Source organism: Leptinotarsa decemlineata, unplaced genomic scaffold (genome assembly GCF_025532065.1).
Source record: "Leptinotarsa decemlineata unplaced genomic scaffold, Ldec_3_MD MMD2_P_RNA_scaffold_2, whole genome shotgun sequence".
Taxonomy (NCBI): Eukaryota; Metazoa; Arthropoda; class Insecta; order Coleoptera; family Chrysomelidae; genus Leptinotarsa; species Leptinotarsa decemlineata.
In genome coordinates this window covers 28,105,810-28,122,464 of record NW_027412529.1, presented here as the reverse complement: position 1 = coordinate 28,122,464, position 16,655 = coordinate 28,105,810, and the positions used below count along the sequence as shown (strand labels likewise).

General features: G+C 33.9%; 1 protein-coding gene across 1 annotated transcript in view; it reads left to right on the top strand.

Annotated features, from left to right (window-relative positions):
* Positions 1-16,655, top strand: part of Oct-TyrR (Octopamine-Tyramine receptor) — a 1,115,181-nt gene that overhangs the window by 452,750 nt on the left and 645,776 nt on the right. The window contains exon 3 of the mRNA XM_074186523.1: positions 7,779-7,804. The gene's annotated coding sequence lies outside the window, so the exon portion shown is untranslated. The remainder of the gene's footprint in view (positions 1-7,778; positions 7,805-16,655) is intronic.

Below are 16,655 nucleotides of genomic sequence, written 5' to 3'. Positions count from 1 at the left end.
GCGTAAATTTCCGCTTGAAATACAATCGCATAAGTTTCTAGGCAGGTTGATATATCTGTCATCAGTCATCGACTGAAAACACCTGCACCAGAACCTGAAGGTGCTTTTGATCCGTCTGTGAACCAACAACTATTTCCTCTCAATATTTCCTTTTCACGGAGGATCCAGTCCTCTCCACTCGAGAACAGTAATCTATGAAGCAGTTCGTAGTTTACAATTGAAGGCATAAAGTCAGAGGTCATTTCCAGAATGCTGTGAATTCCAGTGTCAACCTACAGTCTATTGCACTCTGCATTGAATTGATATGTGCAATTGTCAATGTGCACAAGTCTTTATGTAGTCCATCTAGTCTCTCTCTCCAAAGAAATGTGGAGAGTAGGTCGATCTAGAAGGATCGCCATGGCCGTTGACGTTGTGGTACTGATGGCACTACTGATGACCCGACAAGACTGTATCTGTGAGCTAGAAAGCTTCGTCCGAGCCGTTTTCTGTAAAGCCTTCTGCCACCAGGCAATTGCACCATAACTGACCATTGGTCTGACAATTATCACATAATTCCAATGGATTTATTTGGGATCTAAACTCCAAGTTCAACCACACATTCTTCGACATGTCCATAGGGACAGTCTGACTTTGTGTGAAACTTTTTCCAAGTGAGCGTTCCAGGTGAGATTTATATCAAGGATAATGCCAAGGTATTTCACCTCAGTTCCAAATGGAATGACCTCACCCCGACGTGGACCTTGAAAAGACTACAAGGTGACCAGCATGATGGAGATCTACTTTTCTCCTGTCGAGGGCATCAAGCAGACTATCCATCAGAAGCGACCACAAAAGGGAAGATAGTATTTCCCCTTGAGGGTAGCCTCTGGTGACCTTGCACCTGAATGTATAACATTATACTGCTAGGAAACATCGAAAACGAAATGAATATAAACATTCCGTGTTAGGACTCACACGTTAAACGGTAAGACCTCGTCAGCTGATTAACGGAAAAACAGATTTTAAACAGATTTTTTTTGAACAGATGTCAAAACTGAAGTCAGAGTTTAGTATGGAGGGTAACAATTGGTGAAACATTTCGAGGAAGTTGATCGATCGGAAATTGAAATGTTCCTGAGTCCACTGTCATATGTAAGAATTCTATTCAAGCGATTTGATTCCGAATGGAAAAATGAAAACCATCAAAGAGCACAATAGCTGTGAACTTTATTGGCAATATAAAAACTCAAGATGTTTCTTAATATATAGTAGAAAATGAGTACGGAAAATTTTATGTTTGATACTCCTGATGCTGAAAACCAGGCCCAATATTGGTCATATTTGAAACCAATTCTCAGATCCAACTGATTCTGAAGTTTCACTGACTGTTTTTGCGAATTCTGATTAGGCAGAATGTGAAGGTGAAATATCAAAGAGTGGATATTTATTTCAAGTATAGATCTAGAATTTGCTGGGTGAGTAGGAAACGGAACACAGTTATTCTATCATCAAGTGAATCTGAATTTGTGTCTTTAGCAGATGCAGTTATTTAACTAATTTAGTTAAAAGAGTTATTTTTCGAATTGCGAGTTGAAAAATCATTCTTATATCCATTCCTCATCAAGTAGGAGCATCGGAGATGATATCAAATACAATAAATTGATGTCGAAAATATCGTCACGAAGGAGCTCCCTTTGACATTATTCATGAGATTCAGAAAATCCTTAGAAGTTTGTGATACTGATGACTTGCGGCGGACCGTCATAGTAAGCAATTATTCATCATGTAATATCTGTAGAAAAAGTAAATAGTTGTAGTTATGTATAATAGTTAATTTTTCATGATAGTTGTTCGCATTCAGATGGTAATTACATGGTTTCCAGTTTCATCTCTATTGGAAAGAGTGGTATAATCTTTGTGTTACGAAATGCCGGTATCAATGTCTTGATGATATTTAAGCTCTCTTTCTGACGGTCAAAATTATTCTCATGTCTATACATTTCTATGGCCTTTATGAATAGTTTTGGATAGTTACCTATGGTTTTATCAAGAACTTGCTGGTGTTCTGAGGCAATGTCATTGCCACTTTATGAGAGAACATGTTTTGCAATTTCCAATTTATCTGTTTGGCCAGAGCGTTAACAACTTTATTATTTTGCTCACAGGTTTCTACAACCAATAAACATTATTTTCTGCTTTATATACTTTCCAGAAGACTCGAAATATGAGGGCGTTCTGAGGCAATGTCATTGCCACTTTATGAGAGAACATGTTCTGCAACTGCCATTTTATCTGTTTGGCCAGAGCGTTTCTACAACCAATAAACATAATTTTCTGCTCTATAAACTTTTCAGAAGACTCGGATATAGTACAATCTCTCGCTTTACGCGATTGATCAACTATACTTTCTGAATAACAAAATAAAGCACTGCGTAGTATCTATATAGCTATTCTATTCGAACCGTAGACTAGAAGTGGAATATTGTAACTCCGAAGCTATTGATTCAAATATATATGAAAATTTCCTTCAATCGTACATCGAGGACCGATCACAATCCACAGTATGATGTTATAATTACAGTACCAATTTCGTAGAGCTGTGATCTCCGCTTTTCACGAAATCTGCCCACTGAAAATTTGAACGATAGGATCGAAACTAAAAGCCCATAAAGAGCTCAGCGTTTATTCAATAAAAAGTCAGATGATTGCGAGCTTCATTTAACTACCCTCACTCACTATTCACAATAAAAAAAATAAAAAAACCCAAATGGGAATTTTGAATAAAAATATTAAGATGGATGTAGCGTCACTACGTGGTACGGGATCATCATGAAAAATAAGAAATAAAACTTTCTATATTTCTATATTTTTCCAACTCTTGTATTGTAACTAACGTTACTGCAGTTTTGTCCTATAAAAAAATTTCAAACGAATACAACGGGTTTATTGTATATGTTTGAAAACATCCTTATAGGAGGAAACGGTAGGAACGTTAGTTAGAAATTCGAGTAGTGAAAAAACAAAAAGTTCAATTCCTCATTCATGAAAAAGTTACGTGAGAATGTTTCATACAAAGCCAGACTATCTACATGGAAGAGCCGAAAAATTTGTGTGAAATCTTGGGGCGCAGGACCAGAACATAACTATATGGGATGACCAATGCTCACATACGAAACAATTGCTTCGTTCTCAAAAGTTCTGCCGGGAACAAATAGCTTAGTCGCTGCTTTCTGGTGTATAAAGTGTGTATCTCAAATGATATCAATAATTCCAGGTGGTGATTACTTGTCGTATTTTCTGAAAAAAAGTTCATACGTACGTGTGTCCTAACTTGCCTCGATTCCGAGTGAAGGGGTCAAAGATTTGCTGAAAATATTGCTTTTTAATAATAACTCAAAAGTCTTTCGGCCGATTTTATTGAAACTAGGTGAGTGATATTTATGATATTTATGGTAAAAATCATTGTACGCTACTGCGTTTCTTCAAGTTCGATATTTTCATCAGACTGAACAATAATTTGAAGAAATAATCTTCAATTGCCTGATGTGAATCTTTCTGTAACGTATTTGAAATATTACCGCGCAAGCATCTTACTCACTGAATAACTTAGATCAAACAATGAATTAAATTAGTTTTTCTTCTTTTGTGCATTTGTATGAAAGCTTCTCTTCATTTGTGAACATTCTCGAATAGAAACTGAATATGTATTAAAATGAGGAATACAAATTATTCACTTTTGATTCAATTACCTTGCAAACACACCTCGGTTGAAATTACTCATGACATTATTACCTAAATGACATTAGTCATTTAGTCATTAGTGTGAAGTGAAAAATGATTTGACTACGACACTGATTGTACGACATTCTTAATTTTCTCAAGATGTTTGTTAATCATGACAAAGTCACGTAGTTCAATCAAATTAACAATATTTCTAGTGGAACTGTTACCGTTACTCGGAAACGGAGAAAGTTAGGACACAAGTTCATGTGAACATTTCATAAAGTCTAACAGGTAATAACCACCTGAAATAAATAACATCATTTAAGATACACCCTATGGCCACGTAAATCATTTCATCTGATTGAAAAAATTATTAAGTGATATTTATTGTGTTTGAAAAAAACTAAATTAGTAAATTTATCACCTGCATTTACTCAATATTGGAAAGTTGAAAATTTCGAATCCGTTTATAAAACAAATAGAAAAAGCAATGCTATATCTGTGAGATGAATTTGTTTTCATATTTCGCTGAATTGGCTTGTCTAGAAAAGCTTGAGAAGATCAAAATTATGTTGATTATCAATGTACGTGGACTGAATTTCCTGTGATATGAATTTGAATGTTATTCTTCTGCGTGATTTTGGTGAATTGGGAGAGCAAATATTTCAAATTGAACCAGAAGGTGCCCAGCTACTCGTTTCGTATAATATAGTTTCGTCGGTTTCACATCCAGGTGGACAATAATGTTACTATGAAAACATTTCAAAGCAACACTCATCACATGCATCTCTTGTTGATCATGCCTCCTTTTCACATCTCCATGGTGAGAGAGGTTAGATGAATAATATACAGATAAGGTTTTTTCATCCGATGACTCAAATCTGATGCTTTAGAAAACAGCATTGAAAAAAACGTTAGCAAAATAAGGCGTGACGTCATTAGGTACTCGAAGAGGAGGATATATGATAATAGTACATGAATAATGTGAATAACCGAGTCAGTCAAAGCTCTCTGGTTTACAAAGATATACCTCCTTTCCACATCTTCATGGAAAGAGAGCTTAGATGGACATCATACAGAATAAGCTCTTCCTTTCATTCGAAGATTTGAATTTGATGCTTCAGAAAACAACTTCTCAAAAACTTAGAATCCTCTCAGTGAAAGTGTGCACAACATTATTAGGTATACGAAATGCAAAATATATGGTTATCTGTATGACATCAATAGTGTGAATTATTGGTGAGTTTGAGAAAAAGAATCGGTCTTATCGACTCAAATTTCATTTAGATGTAAATTGTAAATTCAACATGAGAGTCTCCATTGAATCAAAATCAAATAATGACCAGTTTTCAGATATGAAAAGTCAGAGGTTTTGAGGATTGAGTTGATGACAACGTTATATGCACAAATTTCAAAATACTGTCCCTCAGTTTCCATTAGCTGATTAACAAGTCAAAAAGCTTCAATTCAACCAAAAGATCCTATGACTTCTGAACTGAATATTTCAAAAAAATATTCATGATTTATGAATACCTATTAGTCTTGGCAAGAAAATCTAGAACACCTCTGATAATGTATGACCTATCATATATGCTAGTTTTCATAAATGTCATAATGTTGATATGATTCCTTATTTTTTGCCAACATAGTAACTCCTGCCTGACACTTCTACTTGCATACAGCAGTTTCCGTTTATTGGCATATTTTCATCATTTTATCTGAATCATGAACCTGGAAAACTTCATGACTTGCACGACATAGCTTACAACTGAAACGCTTTCTGGAAGGCGCATTATTCGTAAAAAAATGTTCACTTTACTCAAAATGTCGAGTGAAATGGAAAATATAACCCAATACAAGGCTTTTCACTTCGAATCCTCAATAAACAAAATGATCAGATTTTTTCGGTTTCAAATGATGTACAAAATCGAATCGTGGAACTTCTATGTGGTGCACATTGGGTTATTGTAATGCTGACATTGAAATTTGCAGACCACTTATAATGTGTCTGTCCGTTTTTGTTGAAAACACCTTCATTAAATATCTGTTCGAAATATGCCTTAAGAGTCAGAAAGTTCCTAAAAGTGACAAAATACTTCGATTCATACAATGGGTTTGCATCAGCGTATTGTTTTGCATATATGTGGAAATGGATTTCATATTTTTCAGAAGATATCATTTTTCTCCATATTTTTTGAGTCTGTAGTCTTTCATAATGGAAGAAATAAATATAGATCAGCGGAGAATCTGTTCCAGTGTGATGAAGGCAAACTGGATAAATCATTTCGAAAAGTTACTGAGTCCAACGAGTTCATAATTCGTCGCATTTTAAAATGTTATCAATACATAGGCAACATTTACGAGTACAACAAGTAACTGACCAATTTTACTCTTCCAAGCTTGTATATTACGCAGTAACTTTCCGGGGTGAACTTTTCAGTTTGCCTTCATTACACTTGCTCAGATTTTCTGTTCCATTTCCATATTTCCATTCAATCTTTGCTTCATGCAATAGATTAGGAAAATAATAATAATAATAAATGCTTTTATTGAAAGGTTACTCAGTACAAGGGATACTAATCTAACCTAACAAATGGCAGAATTCAACGTCTGCGCATGACGAATCAAGGCAGAAATTGCTCTTCCATCCAACCAGTTGGATGGAAGAGCAATTTGGAGAGATGGTTTAACATATTTTTAAAAAAATATTCACACGTGATAATTCTCATAACTTCTGAAGGAAATATTTCTTCGAATAAGTTTATTCTTCACTTCTGTTTTCTGATTGCCTTTTTCGTTAAGAGGTGTGGAAACAAAGATCTTATTTTTGAGTTTCTCTCGTAACACTTACATTGAATTTTTTTTTAGTTGTTGAAATTGGGTTATGACTCGTAGTTGTATTTTTTCACCTCATACTGTGGGGATATAATAAGAAACACTTTCGATATCATTGATGAAAAAAATAACCTCGACTGAAAATCAAAACACAAATTTTCAATGATCTTTCTCGATAAAATAGTCTGTTACAAATATTCGTTTCAGTCTCATATGCAGAAAAGTTATAAATTCCATATCTTTATTTTCCAAACAGTCTAAAAACATTGAATATTAATGAAAAATTCACTTAGATTCCCACTGATCCCTAACACAACTTTTATAGAAAATAGTGTTTGTCTCCTCCCCGTTAAACATTCCGCCAAACACGAACTGGTATTTTTTATTACCTTGAATTTGTCGAAAATTCTCAAAGTTGAAAGAATCTCTGTTTTGAATACCTGAGATATAGAGATGGTCATTGCCAGTAAGGTACATTTTCATTCTCATATATTCACACGTATGTACACAAGTTAATTAGATCCGCTATACCATCGAAATTTCTTGTCTAATATCACCATATCCACAAAAAATTCGAAATGGTCATATTTTGTTTTTTGTCTTAAATCAAACGCAAAGATTTGGCATTTCACCATCCTTTGGGCATTCCATATTCACCTCTCCGAAATAAATTTGATATATTTCCATTGTTTCGATTCTCACTTGGAATATGGCGATCTGGTTATTCATTTGGAACCCACCAAATGAACTGACAGAGCTTATGTCTAGCTGAAAGAAATTTTGTGTTTTTGGGATTTTTAGATAGTTCATTGAAAAAATTGAAAAAATTGAGTTGTCACAATTTCAAATGAATGTTTGAAGTTTAAATTTTTGTATTTGATAGAAATAAATGTTCAATAAGTGAACAATCATAATTTTCTGGAAAAAAATTCGTGATATTTAATTTCTACATTATGCCATATTAGTTTTTGTCTTGCTCTGTTAGGTCTTTTTTGCATATTACATGTACAAAATAATTTCGATGTTTCACATCTGCCAGGTATTCCGTGATGGCTCACAATTTTTCTATTTTTTTATGATGATGCGATAATTGAAAATTTTCTGTTGAATTAGTTGGAATGATTTTTTTGCGTTTTTTATAATAATTGACTGATACTGGAACATTCAGAAAGTGAAAAAATCTCATTTCCACTCTGAAATAATTGATCAATTGAACATAATCTTTTTTACTGTTTCAGCTCCATCATCTGCTACAACGATATAGGTAAGTTTTTACTAGTTTTTCCGGCAATATAAATTTGTTTTGTTTTCGAATACATCAACGTAAGCAGATGTTCGTATACTCGTATTGTATGTATATACAATACTCGTATTGTATGGTCCGTAAAAATAAAATTGTCTCGATTGAAAAATTTGAGAATTTCATGATATAAAGATCTTATATGAAAAAACAAAATGTGAAACTGAATTTGATGTTGACATGATCAGTAATTATCAAACCTGAACATAATCTTCGAAAATAAATCATTTCACATTCTCAGCGTTGATAGCCAAAAAAATGAAAAAAAAAATTCAATGAGAATTATAGTATTGATTATATCGTATATCGTGAATATATTTCCGTTTATATGGGGTGTTCCACAAAAAAGAAGTTGTTGAGATGAGGCAGTGCACAACATTTTCTTCTGAAGTTTTGTTATATAATTTGTTTTCTCTGTTCTATAACCACGGTTCAAATTATTCAATCTTTATATGTTGTGATTTTGATAATAGGGGAGCCCAAGCGGTAATTTCGGGATTCACTAAAGCGCGGCAGATTGATATACAGGGGGGTACCTTGTACCCGGTTGAGTACCTCCACCAAATATGAGCCCCATATATAAGGCCGCCTGTGCAGGCAGATTAGTAAAAAAAATTGATCATCAGACATTTTCGAGCGCGTCACCTTACCTCAATGAGTTGATTACCTGCTAAAAAGTGTATATTCCAGTAATATGACAATTTGAGATTGACGTAAAGAAAGGGGAGGGCAGCAAATTTGTAAAAAAATAACGTCATTCTGACATTCTCGAGCGTAGCTGATTTTTTTTTATTTCGAAGGAAATAATTCAAGTATGACAAAAAATATATGATCTGACGATTTCCGCAAGCCGAAATAAAAAATTCGTTGATTAAGTTTGATGCGCGCAGCAGTGTGATAACTATATTTCCCTCTTCGAATTTCTATTCTTCTATTCTCTATTCACTTTTTCTCTATCTATTACTCTCTCACTCCGTCCCCACTCTGAATTCTGTTGCCATGACGTCATCACAGCTGATCACAGAGACTCGTTCGTGATGAAGATGGAGATGATGAATAATCAATCAATTACCTAATTGATGGATGTAGCCGTTACTACGTGATAGGAAATAATAATGAAGAAAAGAGAAATCAAATTTTTTATGTTCCTCATAGGACGAAACTGCAGTAACGTTAGTTACAAATAAAAGTGGTTAAAAACATAGAAAGTTCCATTTCTCTTTTCTTCATCAATTAATCAATTGATTACAAAAAATTAAATTTTTTTGAGCATTTTTTTTAATTAATTTTTTATAAATATAAGTATTCTACTTAAAAAAAAACATACACTTATTTATTTGCATGCTATTTCCTGAGATTTTCAATTAATTAGCTCAATGAATGAAAAAAATTGGAAAAAAAATATTGTTTTTGTCAGATTAAGCGAATCCCTCTAGATAATCGTCAGATTATAAGACAGCACGTCTAAAACATAAAGATAAACCATATATATCCTAATCTGATGCGCTTGAGTATTTCAAAATGTCGAATTTTTTTTGCACATTATAATAATAGCTGCGAGTTTGCGTCAGATCGAAATCATCAGATTATTGAATTAGAGCTTCGTTTTGTTGCATTTAACATCCCCTTAGAAAATCTATCGCGCTAGATTGAATTTTTTTCTTTTTACTTTTAACCCTTAGGCACAACCACCCACATCATGCAAACGATCAGATTAATATACCAACATTATTAAAATACGTAGGACATTGATGCTATCAATATCTGACGCGCTCGAGTATGTCCATGCAACAGTATTTGTTTACATATTTAAAAATCTATAGCCGCTTGCCCCACCGATGAAAAGGTATATATTAAATAACATTTTTTCTTTTTATCATCTAAGCTTTGCAACCTAATATGTCTCAATGACGCTCGAGTAAATTCACATTTTGCACGTGGGCTCCCCTGCTATGATGAATGATGAGAAATAGTTTTCTGAATTTGTTTGAAGGTGATTGACAATGTTTCATGATGAATTTCACTAGTTCGGACTTCCATTGTCTAATATATAAAATGATTTGAAATCCCTGAGACACCTGAAAGAGAAGAATTATAAAATGAATGGCTGAAAATGAAAATTATATTAAGCATAAACTTGAAATGAAATAATAGTGAAATGAAATACAAGTAAAAATAGAACAAATAAACAAAAAATGAATAAAAATTAAGAAATGAAAAAAAAAATAAAAATACAAAGTTAAGAGATTCCAAGCCACGTTAGTTCACGACGTTTCGATTGTAGTATATTTTAGTTTTCTGAAGTTCCGTTATATAATGGACGAGAAATTGTTTCTGTGGAAAAGATAGATACAGCTGTATCTCCACGTTCGAGTGATATTTACGAGGCAGAACATGCAAAAAATGTGAAGACTGAAGATGAATAGTTTCTCTGGTCAGACCTATAATAATCTTCAAGGTTGATTTGAAAGGGTTATATTTTTAGGAGTGATTGATTTTTTGGGAAAAAAAGTTTTTGGCTTTCTACTACTCCATCTGATACAAAAAAAATGGATGAGAGAATCTTCCAGTTTGTTCTTTCAGTTTGTGTCTGAAAGTTACTTCTTTGCATGATCTACACATCCATTTTTTTGTATCAGATGGAGTAGTAGAAAGCCAAAAACTTTCTTCAAGGTTGATTTTGATACCTTCAATATGTGGAAATTTCTCAGTGATATTTATGATGAGATATGATATTCTTCATGTTCTTGTTAAATCTTTGGTTGATTGGTTTCGATCAAATCTCGAAATATCATTAACTTTGGACAAGATTGATGGAGATAACAGCAAAACGTTCTGACAACAACATCATATCACTTGTTGATCTGGCCAATATAGTAGATAATTTGATGAAACTAAGAACGTTGAATGGGTTGGGTGAAAATAACACTTGAATAATACAACAGCCGTTTTCAATGCTAACAGCCGTTTGTGAAGAGATAATCGTGCTCAGAAGTGTGACAGCTTATTCTGCGACAATTTTCGATGATGACAGTGTCAAGTGAATTTTTAATACCGGAGCATCTTCACATATGATAGGAAATTTATATTTCCCATATTACAAATGTGAAAATCCATTCACTATCACCGTCAAACGAAGTTAAAATTGTTATCCTTCACGAAGTCTTGTATTATTATAATCTGAAATTTACTCTTAATTATGGTAAAGAATATGAGAAGAGGGTATCACTGTGGAAAAAATGATAAAAACATTACTTTGTGGAAAAATGGAAAATTTGTTGGGTGGGTCTTTTCCAATGGAAGAGAGCAAGTATTTCAAAAGTGAACTTAATCAAGAAATAGTTTACTAAATGTTATTATCGCTTCTTGGTACCGTAGACTAGTGATCAATTACGAGTAAAATATGTTCCATGGCCTGGAAAAAGTAATTGCAGACCCTCATATTTTACCAAATAATTAACCAAAAGCCAAATGTGAAGTCTGTGAGAAATCAAAATCGACTCGAAAAAGTTACAAAGAACTTGGCAAAACATGTACCTACTTATATCCTAGGAAAATTCATTTTGATGTCTTTGGTCCATTTTCAGTAATATCACTGAAAGGAAACCTTTACTTACTTTGTACCACTCAGTTATACTGATATACTGAGGAACTGAGGTTGCTTTTATGGGTCATCAATATGAAGTGAAACAGAAAGTTATCAAATACATAACCAGAATAGAATGGCAAACTGGTAATGAAGAACTTTGTTTCAAATGTATTAATGGTGGCAAATGTAAATGAAAGTAATTGAATGGAATAGAATAGAATAGAATAGTTTATTGGCTACGTGATACATTTGAACAAATATTTGTAATAAGTCAAAACACAAAAATGTATAAATATGACGTCATATATACAAATAAAATCATCACAATGCTTGTATAACAGAACAGTGCACATAATAATGAAAATAATCAATCAACTAATGTTAAAAATAAGAACAATTGTTACTCACTAAAAGTCACATGAATTATCTATGTTGTATAACATGTATTCATCTGTAGAATAAACACTTCTTCAGAAGAACTGTAATTAAAGTCGAACATTCTCCAACAGGAGTACATGTAACGAATGGATTGGTCTCAATACAACTATTATTATTATGCCTGGAAATGAGTTTAATTGATTCACAATTGCCACAATTTCTATTTGCAGAAGCCGTAGTTTATGTAAGAAAGCGACTTTTCCATTCACTTCATGAGAAAACACTCCATAAAATGTTTTTGGGCCAGAATCTCATCAATATCATTTGAACAGTTTTGGAACATCCAGCAAATATACACACAAATAAATAGAATAGAATAGGTGGTAGTGAATTGAATTCAAGGGCAACAGAAAGTGTAATGGTTAGTTACGATGAGGAAGGAAGTTTCTGGACATTAGGTGATAAATTCAAATCAGAAGAGGATTGCATCAATGTTAGAAATTGCAGATATAAACAGTGTCAATTATGTCAACCGTCCGCTTTTTGAGTCGAAGCAGTAACTGAAATGATTCAAGAGTAGATAATTGAGAATCCAATACATTTTCCACAAGTAAACGATCAATCCCAATGAATTGTAGCACTAAACTAATACTGAAAAGTAGTATGTTGATTTTATTTAGTATCACGAACAAAAACATATACAGGCCGTTTCTTTCATCATGTGGTAACATTGCTATATTCTAAACCGTAATAGATACGAAGACGATTAAATGTGAAAAAAGGTAACTGCCATCGGAAACAATACAATGATTGAAGAAAATTCATGGGGACTCTCGCCCTTTTCGAGTTATACGAAAAAAACAAAAATGCTGTTTTTTGTTTATTTCGAATGAAATTGTTATTTCGAAGAATATAAAAAAATGGAAAAAAAATGTTATTGTATCCGAAGTGTACCATGACGATGTAATAATAAAACGTTTCGTGTCAACATTGCCACCATCAACTTTTTTTAAAGTAAGGACCTGTCTTTTTTATTACAGATATTGATAGAGCAATAAATTCCTCAATCCAAGGGTATATCACATTTGATATTATTATAGCGTTTCATTTGAAATAACTACCAGCATCAGTGACAACAATTTTAAATTACGGTCCTGTCGTTACTTCTTTTGTAAATTGTTTTGATTGCAGTAATCAAGCTAGGAGAATTCCAGCACAAAATCCCATGCATTTTCTTATGGAGCTTGATTTTGACGTTTTTTGGACCTCAGGCTCACTTCACACGGAAGGTGCAAAGGTCAGCGCCTCGTCTCTGCCAGACGTTCATTATGTGTAAACTGAGTCTCAGCCTTCAAAGCCCACTACAGACCACCTCCTCTTCTCCACTTTCACTGTCATTCAGTCAACCAATCAGAAGCTACCACGCATACAGAGGGAAATTCAAACCAGTAGATGAACAAGGCGGATTCTGGCCCACTTCAAGGTCGTGCGTCGGTGGTAAGTGTTTCAGAGAAAAACTTCAGTGAGTGGAAGAGAGAAACGTGTGACGTCATCGACGCAGGATGGAATGAGTATCGTAGCGATTCAAACGTGGAACTCGGCCCGCATCATTGATCGGTCCCCTTTGAGACTCCGCCTTGCCCCATGACCCCCTTGTCTGAAAAAAAGTTTATAGTCATGACAATCGAACCCAGGACGTCCGCGTGGTAGACAATGTCCTTAGCCTCTACACCAATGTAAGACATTGAAAGTATTTGCGAATGATGGGTATTAACAGCAAAAGTTTTGTCGGGAACGAAATTGACTTATTTAATATACTTGAACCGCTTGTTTGAAGGTGATTGACAGTGTTTCGTGATGAATTTCACTAGTTCGGACTTCCATTGTCTATTATATAAAATGATTTGAAATCCCTGAAACAAGTAAAAAAGAATAATTAAAAAAGAATAGTTGAAAATAACAATTATATTAAGCAACAATAAACCTGAAATGAAATGATACTGAATGAACTGGGGTCATCACCCCAGTCATCACCCGAAGACGATTGTAGATACCAACAATCGAAACGTCGTGAACTAACGTGACTTGGAATCTCTACACTTTTTTATTTTTATTATTTTCTTTTTGCATTCCTTTAATTTTTATTTATTCAATTATTATATTTTTACTTGTAGGTTATTTTACTATCATTTCATTTCAGGTTTATTGTTGCTTAATATAATTGTTATTTTCAACTATTCTTTTTTAATTATTCTTTTTTACTTGTTTCAGGGATTTCAAATCATTTTATATAATAGACAATGGAAGTTCGAACTAGTGAAATTCATACTTGAACCGCATTTTATTGATTTCCGTAGAATTTTAGGGAAGTTGTAGTCGTCATTATCATATTGAAGATAGAAAAATATACTAAAATTTGGGAAAGAATTAATATTTCATATGAAGATGTCTATGTGTGTATAAGAGTGAAAGACGCATGTGACGTAATCGAGACAAAGAGAGATGGAGATGATATCGAGGTTTTACATTCCTGGTGCAAGCAGTTGTTGCCGGTTATGAAATAAATCGTTATTCATGGAGTAATGTAGTGTTGCCGGTTTGAAAATTAAGCGTGAACGACTGGATGAAAATTGGAAGCGCGAAAATTATATATTAATAATAATGAATCAGATAAAAAAATGACAGTTCAATCTGCGATCCGTCAATGTGTACAAGGTATCTCTAAATACATAATTGAAAACAAACATGACGTCGGAGTGTACAGGGTCGTCAAAATACATCGTTTGAGAAAAAAAATGTCTGTTCAAAATATGATATCAATGTGTATACAGGGTGCATCAAAATACATTATTCAAGAAAAAAAGCATGACAGTTCAACAGAAGTCTGGCGTTCCAACATGTCACAAGAACACTAAGTCATATCTTTGTTGACCAAGTAAGCATCATCATCAGGAGGAGAAGAAGATGGCACCATAGGTGTCGAGGTTTAACGTATTGTGGAGTGGACATTCGAAAATGTGGAAAGTGAAGTATTTGACCATTTTGCGTGGGACCGTTTTGCGTGCGACCTTTTCGCGTGCGTTTTTGATCGTTTTGCGGGCGTTTTCGACTGTTTTGCGTGCGTTTATTCGTTACCATTTCATCGTTATTGTCGTAGCCATTTTCATGTTTCAATATGACAGTCATCTATCACTTAACGCGTTTCGCTAATCTAGTAGCATCATCAGGAGATGACTAAAGTCAAGTATAAAGGTTCATTTTGCGAATTTTCAGACTACTGAACGGAACTTTGTGAAACACTCAAGTTGAATTCTGATACAGAGTGATGTCGGTCAGCCAATCAGAATGGAGGAATCAAATATCGGTCGGTTGATTGTGTAAGATGGCATTAAATTGGAGAATGAGAGTCGAATAATAATAAGAGTGATAAAACATTAAAACTTTGAAAGTAACGAAGTCAGCATGGGAGGTGGTGGCGTGATAAAAAATGTATGATGAATTTTTGAAATGAATGAGTTATAACAAAAAAAATGGCGCAACCATCAGAAAGGTACTAAGTCACATCTTCATTAATGATAGTTGAATCCCAACGTGCAGCACATCAAATGAAAGGTAAACGAATACAGAATTCATCGACAGAGAAAAAACAAAGATAGCAGCAACATGTTAGAGGGGCACTGTGTTGTATATTTGTCAATAATGATCAGATCGTCACGCACAATACATCAAGTGAAAGGGAAATGTATGTATAGTTCATCGACAAAGAAAAAAACAGAGACGATGCGAACGGGGCACTAAGCCGCACCATCGTTGATAATTACATATGACTTTGATGACTGATTGATATGACTGACTGATATGACTGATAATGACATTGACATATGACTTTGACATATCTTTACGTTTCATGCGGAAGTAAACACATCCGGTGATGAAAAAATCATTGTTCACTGAAACGTATGATATATTTGGATTCCTTATGGTGGGGAGGTTTCGAATCCATCAAAAACAGGCCACTTCCGATTTTCACTTCTGCTCGTCCTATTTCAATGATTATGCCATCAATAAATTCGTTCAGATGTCAATAAACATGACTTATCATTTTCCGAAGCCAAAAGGACCCCATTACCTATTTCCGTCATATTAGCTGCAACAGGCCGATGTGGGTACTCATTTCAAATGATTTCATTCACTGATTATGGAAAATATAATACCAAGCGTCTATTGTAGAATAGCAAAGGAAGAATTGCAAAAATAAAAAAAAAAACTTGAAATTCAATGTTATCAGGTTATGAACAACTATAAGTGAAATTCAATAGCAGCAGTTTGAGTCATTATCAAACCAAAAGGGGTCTTGAAGTTTGGAGTTTCACTATCAAACTGTCACCACAAAACTGGCTAGGTTGACGTGAAGTTGTATGTGGTTGATGGTGAGGTGAAGACCAAAAGTCTTGATTGATTATCTGGCACGTTCAAAAATACTGATTCCTAATGTAATAATAATAATATCGTCTTCAGTATCTTCCAATACATTTGAAGCAAATTAATCAGGAACAGTTCATTTATTATATAATAATGAAAAGCCAAGTTGAATTTACATGATGACAACTCATCATTCAGTTGCTCTTCCACTTCCACAGATTGCATCTGTCAATTATTCGGTTCCTCAAGTCATTCTTTAGTACAGGAGTTTTGATAAACAAAAGATGGCCCTATGAATGAAAACTCTAGAGGATTCATATCAGAACTGCGAACTAGCCAATTTTGAAGTCCTACACATCCAATTCAGTGATTAGTGTAGGTAATGCCAATATAATAAAATAAGTAACGTTTTATACTATGAAACGG